Source organism: Rhinoderma darwinii, chromosome 13, assembly GCF_050947455.1.
Source record: "Rhinoderma darwinii isolate aRhiDar2 chromosome 13, aRhiDar2.hap1, whole genome shotgun sequence".
NCBI classification, from domain to species: Eukaryota; Metazoa; Chordata; class Amphibia; order Anura; family Rhinodermatidae; genus Rhinoderma; species Rhinoderma darwinii.
Window position 1 is genome coordinate 23,535,562 of NC_134699.1, and position 9,572 is coordinate 23,545,133.

General features: G+C 42.2%; 27 non-coding genes across 27 annotated transcripts; all 27 read left to right on the forward strand.

Annotated features, from left to right (window-relative positions):
• Nucleotides 1-252: 252 nt before the first annotated feature.
• On the forward strand, nt 253-324 carry TRNAC-GCA (transfer RNA cysteine (anticodon GCA)). The gene has a single exon. It is a non-coding gene; the product is annotated as a tRNA-Cys (tRNA).
• A 275-nt stretch (nt 325-599) lies between these two features.
• On the forward strand, nt 600-671 carry TRNAC-GCA (transfer RNA cysteine (anticodon GCA)). Its single transcript has one exon. It is a non-coding gene; the product is annotated as a tRNA-Cys (tRNA).
• A 276-nt stretch (nt 672-947) lies between these two features.
• On the forward strand, nt 948-1,019 carry TRNAC-GCA (transfer RNA cysteine (anticodon GCA)). The gene has a single exon. It is a non-coding gene; the product is annotated as a tRNA-Cys (tRNA).
• Nucleotides 1,020-1,294: 275 nt separating this feature from the next.
• On the forward strand, nt 1,295-1,366 carry TRNAC-GCA (transfer RNA cysteine (anticodon GCA)). Its single transcript has one exon. It is a non-coding gene; the product is annotated as a tRNA-Cys (tRNA).
• A 276-nt stretch (nt 1,367-1,642) lies between these two features.
• Nucleotides 1,643-1,714, forward strand: TRNAC-GCA (transfer RNA cysteine (anticodon GCA)). The gene has a single exon. It is a non-coding gene; the product is annotated as a tRNA-Cys (tRNA).
• Nucleotides 1,715-1,990: 276 nt separating this feature from the next.
• TRNAC-GCA (transfer RNA cysteine (anticodon GCA)) lies at nt 1,991-2,062 on the forward strand. The gene has a single exon. It is a non-coding gene; the product is annotated as a tRNA-Cys (tRNA).
• A 276-nt stretch (nt 2,063-2,338) lies between these two features.
• TRNAC-GCA (transfer RNA cysteine (anticodon GCA)) lies at nt 2,339-2,410 on the forward strand. The gene has a single exon. It is a non-coding gene; the product is annotated as a tRNA-Cys (tRNA).
• A 276-nt stretch (nt 2,411-2,686) lies between these two features.
• Nucleotides 2,687-2,758, forward strand: TRNAC-GCA (transfer RNA cysteine (anticodon GCA)). Its single transcript has one exon. It is a non-coding gene; the product is annotated as a tRNA-Cys (tRNA).
• Nucleotides 2,759-3,034: 276 nt separating this feature from the next.
• TRNAC-GCA (transfer RNA cysteine (anticodon GCA)) lies at nt 3,035-3,106 on the forward strand. Its single transcript has one exon. It is a non-coding gene; the product is annotated as a tRNA-Cys (tRNA).
• A 276-nt stretch (nt 3,107-3,382) lies between these two features.
• Nucleotides 3,383-3,454, forward strand: TRNAC-GCA (transfer RNA cysteine (anticodon GCA)). Its single transcript has one exon. It is a non-coding gene; the product is annotated as a tRNA-Cys (tRNA).
• A 278-nt stretch (nt 3,455-3,732) lies between these two features.
• TRNAC-GCA (transfer RNA cysteine (anticodon GCA)) lies at nt 3,733-3,804 on the forward strand. The gene has a single exon. It is a non-coding gene; the product is annotated as a tRNA-Cys (tRNA).
• Nucleotides 3,805-4,079: 275 nt separating this feature from the next.
• Nucleotides 4,080-4,151, forward strand: TRNAC-GCA (transfer RNA cysteine (anticodon GCA)). The gene has a single exon. It is a non-coding gene; the product is annotated as a tRNA-Cys (tRNA).
• Nucleotides 4,152-4,427: 276 nt separating this feature from the next.
• Nucleotides 4,428-4,499, forward strand: TRNAC-GCA (transfer RNA cysteine (anticodon GCA)). The gene has a single exon. It is a non-coding gene; the product is annotated as a tRNA-Cys (tRNA).
• A 276-nt stretch (nt 4,500-4,775) lies between these two features.
• Nucleotides 4,776-4,847, forward strand: TRNAC-GCA (transfer RNA cysteine (anticodon GCA)). The gene has a single exon. It is a non-coding gene; the product is annotated as a tRNA-Cys (tRNA).
• Nucleotides 4,848-5,123: 276 nt separating this feature from the next.
• Nucleotides 5,124-5,195, forward strand: TRNAC-GCA (transfer RNA cysteine (anticodon GCA)). Its single transcript has one exon. It is a non-coding gene; the product is annotated as a tRNA-Cys (tRNA).
• A 276-nt stretch (nt 5,196-5,471) lies between these two features.
• TRNAC-GCA (transfer RNA cysteine (anticodon GCA)) lies at nt 5,472-5,543 on the forward strand. The gene has a single exon. It is a non-coding gene; the product is annotated as a tRNA-Cys (tRNA).
• A 275-nt stretch (nt 5,544-5,818) lies between these two features.
• TRNAC-GCA (transfer RNA cysteine (anticodon GCA)) lies at nt 5,819-5,890 on the forward strand. Its single transcript has one exon. It is a non-coding gene; the product is annotated as a tRNA-Cys (tRNA).
• Nucleotides 5,891-6,168: 278 nt separating this feature from the next.
• TRNAC-GCA (transfer RNA cysteine (anticodon GCA)) lies at nt 6,169-6,240 on the forward strand. Its single transcript has one exon. It is a non-coding gene; the product is annotated as a tRNA-Cys (tRNA).
• Nucleotides 6,241-6,515: 275 nt separating this feature from the next.
• Nucleotides 6,516-6,587, forward strand: TRNAC-GCA (transfer RNA cysteine (anticodon GCA)). Its single transcript has one exon. It is a non-coding gene; the product is annotated as a tRNA-Cys (tRNA).
• A 276-nt stretch (nt 6,588-6,863) lies between these two features.
• Nucleotides 6,864-6,935, forward strand: TRNAC-GCA (transfer RNA cysteine (anticodon GCA)). The gene has a single exon. It is a non-coding gene; the product is annotated as a tRNA-Cys (tRNA).
• Nucleotides 6,936-7,214: 279 nt separating this feature from the next.
• On the forward strand, nt 7,215-7,286 carry TRNAC-GCA (transfer RNA cysteine (anticodon GCA)). Its single transcript has one exon. It is a non-coding gene; the product is annotated as a tRNA-Cys (tRNA).
• A 278-nt stretch (nt 7,287-7,564) lies between these two features.
• TRNAC-GCA (transfer RNA cysteine (anticodon GCA)) lies at nt 7,565-7,636 on the forward strand. Its single transcript has one exon. It is a non-coding gene; the product is annotated as a tRNA-Cys (tRNA).
• A 275-nt stretch (nt 7,637-7,911) lies between these two features.
• On the forward strand, nt 7,912-7,983 carry TRNAC-GCA (transfer RNA cysteine (anticodon GCA)). Its single transcript has one exon. It is a non-coding gene; the product is annotated as a tRNA-Cys (tRNA).
• Nucleotides 7,984-8,259: 276 nt separating this feature from the next.
• TRNAC-GCA (transfer RNA cysteine (anticodon GCA)) lies at nt 8,260-8,331 on the forward strand. The gene has a single exon. It is a non-coding gene; the product is annotated as a tRNA-Cys (tRNA).
• A 276-nt stretch (nt 8,332-8,607) lies between these two features.
• On the forward strand, nt 8,608-8,679 carry TRNAC-GCA (transfer RNA cysteine (anticodon GCA)). Its single transcript has one exon. It is a non-coding gene; the product is annotated as a tRNA-Cys (tRNA).
• A 276-nt stretch (nt 8,680-8,955) lies between these two features.
• Nucleotides 8,956-9,027, forward strand: TRNAC-GCA (transfer RNA cysteine (anticodon GCA)). Its single transcript has one exon. It is a non-coding gene; the product is annotated as a tRNA-Cys (tRNA).
• Nucleotides 9,028-9,303: 276 nt separating this feature from the next.
• On the forward strand, nt 9,304-9,375 carry TRNAC-GCA (transfer RNA cysteine (anticodon GCA)). Its single transcript has one exon. It is a non-coding gene; the product is annotated as a tRNA-Cys (tRNA).
• The last annotated feature ends 197 nt before the right edge of the window (nt 9,376-9,572 follow it).

Consider the following 9,572-nt stretch of genomic DNA (forward strand, 5'->3'; position numbering starts at 1 on the left):
TCTCAAGGATTTAGTGATAATGCCATAGTGGAGAGCTGCTCTGGTGGTTTTATTCCATGGGTATCTATTTATTTGAATCCACACTATATAATATTTAATTTCCCAGCAAGCAGCTTCCCCTTCTGCATGTGCTAACAGCTAAATATTTCAGCAGCCAGCCTGGGAGGGCATGCTTTTGAAACGTATTGGTCCCATGTCCAAAAAGTTGTCTTAGGAAAAAAAAAACAACTTCTCTTAACAGTATAAAGCAAAGGGGGCATAGCTCAGTGGTAGAGCATTTGACTGCAGATCGAGAGGTCCCTGGTTCAAACCCGGGTGCCCCCTTTGATGTCTCAGTGTTTTTCTACGTCTCAAGGATTTAGTGATAATGCCATAGTGGAGAGCTGCTCTGGTGGTTTTATTCCATGGGTATCTATTTATTTGAATCCACACTATATAATATTTAATTTCCCAGCAAGCAGCTTCCCCTTCTGCATGTGCTAACAGCTAAATATTTCAGCAGCCAGCCTGGGAGGGCATGCTTTTGAAACGTATTGCTTCCATTTCCAAAAAGTTTTCTTAGGAAAAAAAAACAACTTCTCTTAACAGTATAAAGCAAAGGGGGCATAGCTCAGTGGTAGAGCATTCGACTGCAGATCGAGAGGTCCCTGGTTCAAACCCGGGTGCCCCCTTTGATGTCTCAGTGTTTTTCTACGTCTCAAGGATTTAGTGATAATGCCATAGTGGAGAGCTGCTCTGGTGGTTTTATTCCATGGGTATCTATTTATTTGAATCCACACTATATAATATTTAATTTCCCAGCAAGCAGCTTCCCCTTCTGCATGTGCTAACAGCTAAATATTTCAGCAGCCAGCCTGGGAGGGCATGCTTTTGAAACGTATTGCTTCCATTTCCAAAAAGTTTTCTTAGGAAAAAAAAAAAAACTTCTCTTAACAGTATAAAGCAAAGGGGGCATAGCTCAGTGGTAGAGCATTCGACTGCAGATCGAGAGGTCCCTGGTTCAAACCCGGGTGCCCCCTTTGATGTCTCAGTGTTTTTCTACGTCTCAAGGATTTAGTGATAATGCCATAGTGGAGAGCTGCTCTGGTGGTTTTATTCCATGGGTATCTATTTATTTGAATCCACACTATATAATAGTTAATTTCCCAGCAAGCAGCTTCCCCTTCTGCATGTGCTAACAGCTAAATATTTCAGCAGCCAGCCTGGGAGGGCATGCTTTTGAAACGTATTGCTTCCATTTCCAAAAAGTTTTCTTAGGAAAAAAAAACAACTTCTCTTAACAGTATAAAGCAAAGGGGGCATAGCTCAGTGGTAGAGCATTCGACTGCAGATCGAGAGGTCCCTGGTTCAAACCCGGGTGCCCCCTTTGATGTCTCAGTGTTTTTCTACGTCTCAAGGATTTAGTGATAATGCCATAGTGGAGAGCTGCTCTGGTGGTTTTATTCCATGGGTATCTATTTATTTGAATCCACACTATATAATATTTAATTTCCCAGCAAGCAGCTTCCCCTTCTGCATGTGCTAACAGCTAAATATTTCAGCAGCCAGCCTGGGAGGGCATGCTTTTGAAACGTATTGCTTCCATTTCCAAAAAGTTTTCTTAGGAAAAAAAAAAAAACTTCTCTTAACAGTATAAAGCAAAGGGGGCATAGCTCAGTGGTAGAGCATTCGACTGCAGATCGAGAGGTCCCTGGTTCAAACCCGGGTGCCCCCTTTGATGTCTCAGTGTTTTTCTACGTCTCAAGGATTTAGTGATAATGCCATAGTGGAGAGCTGCTCTGGTGGTTTTATTCCATGGGTATCTATTTATTTGAATCCACACTATATAATAGTTAATTTCCCAGCAAGCAGCTTCCCCTTCTGCATGTGCTAACAGCTAAATATTTCAGCAGCCAGCCTGGGAGGGCATGCTTTTGAAACGTATTGGTTCCATTTCCAAAAAGCTTTCTTAGGAAAAAAAAAATAACTTCTCTTAACAGTATAAAGCAAAGGGGGCATAGCTCAGTGGTAGAGCATTCGACTGCAGATCGAGAGGTCCTTGGTTCAAACCCGGGTGCCCCCTTTGATGTCTCAGTTTTTTTCTACGTCTCAAGGATTTAGTGATAATGCCATAGTGGAGAGTTGCTCTGGTGGTTTTATTACATGGGTATCTATTTATTTGAATGGATACTATATAATATTTAATTTCCCAGCCAGCAGCTTCCCCTTCTGCATGTGCTAACAGCTAAATATTTCAGCAGCCAGCCTGGGAGGGCATGCTTTTGAAACGTATTGGTCCCATGTCCAAAAAGTTGTCTTAGGAAAAAAAAAACAACTTCTCTTAACAGTATAAAGCAAAGGGGGCATAGCTCAGTGGTAGAGCATTCGACTGCAGATCGAGAGGTCCTTGGTTCAAACCCGGGTGCCCCCTTTGATGTCTCAGTTTTTTTCTACGTCTCAAGGATTTAGTGATAATGCCATAGTGGAGAGTTGCTCTGGTGGTTTTATTACATGGGTATCTATTTATTTGAATGGATACTATATAATATTTAATTTCCCAGCCAGCAGCTTCCCCTTCTGCATGTGCTAACAGCTAAATATTTCAGCAGCCAGCCTGGGAGGGCATGCTTTTGAAACGTATTGGTCCCATGTCCAAAAAGTTGTCTTAGGAAAAAAAAAACAACTTCTCTTAACAGTATAAAGCAAAGGGGGCATAGCTCAGTGGTAGAGCATTCGACTGCAGATCGAGAGGTCCCTTGTTCAAACCCGGGTGCCCCCTTTGATGTCTCAGTTTTTTTCTACGTCTCAAGGATTTAGTGATAATGCCATAGTGGAGAGTTGCTCTGGTGGTTTTATTACATGGGTATCTATTTATTTGAATGGACACTATATAATATTTAATTTCCCAGCCAGCAGCTTCCCCTTCTGCATGTGCTAACAGCTAAATATTTCAGCAGCCAGCCTGGGAGGGCATGCTTTTGAAACGTATTGGTCCCATGTCCAAAAAGTTGTCTTAGGAAAAAAAAAACAACTTCTCTTAACAGTATAAAGCAAAGGGGGCATAGCTCAGTGGTAGAGCATTCGACTGCAGATCGAGAGGTCCCTTGTTCAAACCCGGGTGCCCCCTTTGATGTCTCAGTTTTTTTCTACGTCTCAAGGATTTAGTGATAATGCCATAGTGGAGAGTTGCTCTGGTGGTTTTATTACATGGGTATCTATTTATTTGAATGGACACTATATAATATTTAATTTCCCAGCCAGCAGCTTCCCCTTCTGCATGTGCTAACAGCTAAATATTTCAGCAGCCAGCCTGGGAGGGCATGCTTTTGAAACGTATTGGTCCCATGTCCAAAAAGTTGTCTTAGGAAAAAAAAAACAACTTCTCTTAACAGTATAAAGCAAAGGGGGCATAGCTCAGTGGTAGAGCATTCGACTGCAGATCGAGAGGTCCCTGGTTCAAACCCGGGTGCCCCCTTTGATGTCTCAGTGTTTTTCTACGTCTCAAGGATTTAGTGATAATGCCATAGTGGAGAGCTGCTCTGGTGGTTTTATTACATCATGGGTATCTATTTATTTGAATGGACACTATATAATATTTAATTTCCCAAGCAGCAGCTTCCCCTTCTGTATGTGCTAACAGCCAAATATTTCAGCAGCCAGCCTGGGAGGGCATGCTTTTGAAACGTATTGGTTCCATTTCCAAAAAGTTTTCTTAGGAAAAAAAAATAACTTCTCTTAACAGTATAAAGCAAAGGGGGCATAGCTCAGTGGTAGAGCATTCGACTGCAGATCGAGAGGTCCCTGGTTCAAACCCGGGTGCCCCCTTTGATGTCTCAGTGTTTTTCTACGTCTCAAGGATTTAGTGATAATGCCATAGTGGAGAGCTGCTCTGGTGGTTTTATTCCATGGGTATCTATTTATTTGAATCCACACTATATAATATTTAATTTCCCAGCAAGCAGCTTCCCCTTCTGCATGTGCTAACAGCTAAATATTTCAGCAGCCAGCCTGGGAGGGCATGCTTTTGAAACGTATTGCTTCCATTTCCAAAAAGTTTTCTTAGGAAAAAAAAAAAACTTCTCTTAACAGTATAAAGCAAAGGGGGCATAGCTCAGTGGTAGAGCATTCGACTGCAGATCGAGAGGTCCCTGGTTCAAACCCGGGTGCCCCCTTTGATGTCTCAGTTTTTTTCTACGTCTCAAGGATTTAGTGATAATGCCATAGTGGAGAGCTGCTCTGGTGGTTTTATTCCATGGGTATCTATTTATTTGAATCCACACTATATAATATTTAGTTTCCCAGCAAGCAGCTTCCCCTTCTGCATGTGCTAACAGCTAAATATTTCAGCAGCCAGCCTGGGAGGGCATGCTTTTGAAACGTATTGGTCCCATGTCCAAAAAGTTGTCTTAGGAAAAAAAAAACAACTTCTCTTAACAGTATAAAGCAAAGGGGGCATAGCTCAGTGGTAGAGCATTCGACTGCAGATCGAGAGGTCCTTGGTTCAAACCCGGGTGCCCCCTTTGATGTCTCAGTTTTTTTCTACGTCTCAAGGATTTAGTGATAATGCCATAGTGGAGAGTTGCTCTGGTGGTTTTATTACATGGGTATCTATTTATTTGAATGGATACTATATAATATTTAATTTCCCAGCCAGCAGCTTCCCCTTCTGCATGTGCTAACAGCTAAATATTTCAGCAGCCAGCCTGGGAGGGCATGCTTTTGAAACGTATTGGTCCCATGTCCAAAAAGTTGTCTTAGGAAAAAAAAAACAACTTCTCTTAACAGTATAAAGCAAAGGGGGCATAGCTCAGTGGTAGAGCATTCGACTGCAGATCGAGAGGTCCTTGGTTCAAACCCGGGTGCCCCCTTTGATGTCTCAGTTTTTTTCTACGTCTCAAGGATTTAGTGATAATGCCATAGTGGAGAGTTGCTCTGGTGGTTTTATTACATGGGTATCTATTTATTTGAATGGATACTATATAATATTTAATTTCCCAGCCAGCAGCTTCCCCTTCTGCATGTGCTAACAGCTAAATATTTCAGCAGCCAGCCTGGGAGGGCATGCTTTTGAAACGTATTGGTCCCATGTCCAAAAAGTTGTCTTAGGAAAAAAAAAACAACTTCTCTTAACAGTATAAAGCAAAGGGGGCATAGCTCAGTGGTAGAGCATTCGACTGCAGATCGAGAGGTCCCTTGTTCAAACCCGGGTGCCCCCTTTGATGTCTCAGTTTTTTTCTACGTCTCAAGGATTTAGTGATAATGCCATAGTGGAGAGTTGCTCTGGTGGTTTTATTACATGGGTATCTATTTATTTGAATGGACACTATATAATATTTAATTTCCCAGCCAGCAGCTTCCCCTTCTGCATGTGCTAACAGCTAAATATTTCAGCAGCCAGCCTGGGAGGGCATGCTTTTGAAACGTATTGGTCCCATGTCCAAAAAGTTGTCTTAGGAAAAAAAAAACAACTTCTCTTAACAGTATAAAGCAAAGGGGGCATAGCTCAGTGGTAGAGCATTCGACTGCAGATCGAGAGGTCCCTTGTTCAAACCCGGGTGCCCCCTTTGATGTCTCAGTTTTTTTCTACGTCTCAAGGATTTAGTGATAATGCCATAGTGGAGAGTTGCTCTGGTGGTTTTATTACATGGGTATCTATTTATTTGAATGGACACTATATAATATTTAATTTCCCAGCCAGCAGCTTCCCCTTCTGCATGTGCTAACAGCTAAATATTTCAGCAGCCAGCCTGGGAGGGCATGCTTTTGAAACGTATTGGTCCCATGTCCAAAAAGTTGTCTTAGGAAAAAAAAAAAACTTCTCTTAACAGTATAAAGCAAAGGGGGCATAGCTCAGTGGTAGAGCATTCGACTGCAGATCGAGAGGTCCCTGGTTCAAACCCGGGTGCCCCCTTTGATGTCTCAGTGTTTTTCTACGTCTCAAGGATTTAGTGATAATGCCATAGTGGAGAGCTGCTCTGGTGGTTTTATTACATCATGGGTATCTATTTATTTGAATGGACACTATATAATATTTAATTTCCCAAGCAGCAGCTTCCCCTTCTGTATGTGCTAACAGCCAAATATTTCAGCAGCCAGCCTGGGAGGGCATGCTTTTGAAACGTATTGGTTCCATTTCCAAAAAGTTTTCTTAGGAAAAAAAAATAACTTCTCTTAACAGTATAAAGCAAAGGGGGCATATCTCAGTGGTAGAGCATTCGACTGCAGATCGAGAGGTCCCTGGTTCAAACCCGGGTGCCCCCTTTGATGTCTCAGTGTTTTTCTACGTCTCAAGGATTTAGTGATAATGCCATAGTGGAGAGCTGCTCTGGTGGTTTTATTCCATGGGTATCTATTTATTTGAATCCACACTATATAATATTTAATTTCCCAGCAAGCAGCTTCCCCTTCTGCATGTGCTAACAGCTAAATATTTCAGCAGCCAGCCTGGGAGGGCATGCTTTTGAAACGTATTGCTTCCATTTCCAAAAAGTTTTCTTAGGAAAAAAAAAAAACTTCTCTTAACAGTATAAAGCAAAGGGGGCATAGCTCAGTGGTAGAGCATTCGACTGCAGATCGAGAGGTCCCTGGTTCAAACCCGGGTGCCCCCTTTGATGTCTCAGTTTTTTTCTACGTCTCAAGGATTTAGTGATAATGCCATAGTGGAGAGTTGCTCTGGTGGTTTTATTACATGGGTATCTATTTATTTGAATGGACACTATATAATATTTAATTTCCCAGCCAGCAGCTTCCCCTTCTGCATGTGCTAACAGCTAAATATTTCAGCAGCCAGCCTGGGAGGGCATGCTTTTGAAACGTATTGGTCCCATGTCCAAAAAGTTGTCTTAGGAAAAAAAAAACAACTTCTCTTAACAGTATAAAGCAAAGGGGGCATAGCTCAGTGGTAGAGCATTTGACTGCAGATCGAGAGGTCCCTGGTTCAAACCCGGGTGCCCCCTTTGATGTCTCAGTGTTTTTCTACGTCTCAAGGATTTAGTGATAATGCCATAGTGGAGAGCTGCTCTGGTGGTTTTATTACATCATGGGTATCTATTTATTTGAATGGACACTATATAATATTTAATTTCCCAAGCAGCAGCTTCCCCTTCTGCATGTGCTAACAGCTAAATATTTCAGCAGCCAGCCTGGGAGGGCATGCTTTTGAAACGTATTGGTCCCATGTCCAAAAAGTTGTCTTAGGAAAAAAAAAAAAAACTTCACTTAACAGTATAAAGCAAAGGGGCATAGCTCAGTGGTAGAGCATTCGACTGCAGATCGAGAGGTCCCTGGTTCAAACCCGGGTGCCCCCTTTGATGTCTCAGTGTTTTTCTACGTCTCAAGGATTTAGTGATAATGCCATAGTGGAGAGCTGCTCTGGTGGTTTTATTACATCATGGGTATCTATTTATTTGAATGGACACTATATAATATTTAATTTCCCAAGCAGCAGCTTCCCCTTCTGTATGTGCTAACAGCCAAATATTTCAGCAGCCAGCCTGGGAGGGCATGCTTTTGAAACGTATTGGTTCCATTTCCAAAAAGTTTTCTTGGGAAAAAAAAATAACTTCTCTTAACAGTATAAAGCAAAGGGGGCATAGCTCAGTGGTAGAGCATTCGACTGCAGATCGAGAGGTCCCTGGTTCAAACCCGGGTGCCCCCTTTGATGTCTCAGTGTTTTTCTACGTCTCAAGGATTTAGTGATAATGCCATAGTGGAGAGCTGCTCTGGTGGTTTTATTCCATGGGTATCTATTTATTTGAATCCACACTATATAATATTTAATTTCCCAGCAAGCAGCTTCCCCTTCTGCATGTGCTAACAGCTAAATATTTCAGCAGCCAGCCTGGGAGGGCATGCTTTTGAAACGTATTGCTTCCATTTCCAAAAAGTTTTCTTAGGAAAAAAAAAAAACTTCTCTTAACAGTATAAAGCAAAGGGGGCATAGCTCAGTGGTAGAGCATTCGACTGCAGATCGAGAGGTCCCTGGTTCAAACCCGGGTGCCCCCTTTGATGTCTCAGTTTTTTTCTACGTCTCAAGGATTTAGTGATAATGCCATAGTGGAGAGCTGCTCTGGTGGTTTTATTCCATGGGTATCAATTTATTTGAATCCACACTATATAATATTTAGTTTCCCAGCAAGCAGCTTCCCCTTCTGCATGTGCTAACAGCTAAATATTTCAGCAGCCAGCCTGGGAGGGCATGCTTTTGAAACGTATTGGTCCCATGTCCAAAAAGTTGTCTTAGGAAAAAAAAAACAACTTCTCTTAACAGTATAAAGCAAAGGGGGCATAGCTCAGTGGTAGAGCATTCGACTGCAGATCGAGAGGTCCTTGGTTCAAACCCGGGTGCCCCCTTTGATGTCTCAGTTTTTTTCTACGTCTCAAGGATTTAGTGATAATGCCATAGTGGAGAGTTGCTCTGGTGGTTTTATTACATGGGTATCTATTTATTTGAATGGATACTATATAATATTTAATTTCCCAGCCAGCAGCTTCCCCTTCTGCATGTGCTAACAGCTAAATATTTCAGCAGCCAGCCTGGGAGGGCATGCTTTTGAAACGTATTGGTCCCATGTCCAAAAAGTTGTCTTAGGAAAAAAAAAACAACTTCTCTTAACAGTATAAAGCAAAGGGGGCATAGCTCAGTGGTAGAGCATTCGACTGCAGATCGAGAGGTCCTTGGTTCAAACCCGGGTGCCCCCTTTGATGTCTCAGTTTTTTTCTACGTCTCAAGGATTTAGTGATAATGCCATAGTGGAGAGTTGCTCTGGTGGTTTTATTACATGGGTATCTATTTATTTGAATGGATACTATATAATATTTAATTTCCCAGCCAGCAGCTTCCCCTTCTGCATGTGCTAACAGCTAAATATTTCAGCAGCCAGCCTGGGAGGGCATGCTTTTGAAACGTATTGGTCCCATGTCCAAAAAGTTGTCTTAGGAAAAAAAAAACAACTTCTCTTAACAGTATAAAGCAAAGGGGGCATAGCTCAGTGGTAGAGCATTCGACTGCAGATCGAGAGGTCCCTTGTTCAAACCCGGGTGCCCCCTTTGATGTCTCAGTTTTTTTCTACGTCTCAAGGATTTAGTGATAATGCCATAGTGGAGAGTTGCTCTGGTGGTTTTATTACATGGGTATCTATTTATTTGAATGGACACTATATAATATTTAATTTCCCAGCCAGCAGCTTCCCCTTCTGCATGTGCTAACAGCTAAATATTTCAGCAGCCAGCCTGGGAGGGCATGCTTTTGAAACGTATTGGTCCCATGTCCAAAAAGTTGTCTTAGGAAAAAAAAAACAACTTCTCTTAACAGTATAAAGCAAAGGGGGCATAGCTCAGTGGTAGAGCATTCGACTGCAGATCGAGAGGTCCCTTGTTCAAACCCGGGTGCCCCCTTTGATGTCTCAGTTTTTTTCTACGTCTCAAGGATTTAGTGATAATGCCATAGTGGAGAGTTGCTCTGGTGGTTTTATTACATGGGTATCTATTTATTTGAATGGACACTATATAATATTTAATTTCCCAGCCAGCAGCTTCCCCTTCTGCATGTGCTAACAGCTAAATATTTCAGCAGCCAGCCTGGGAGGGCATGC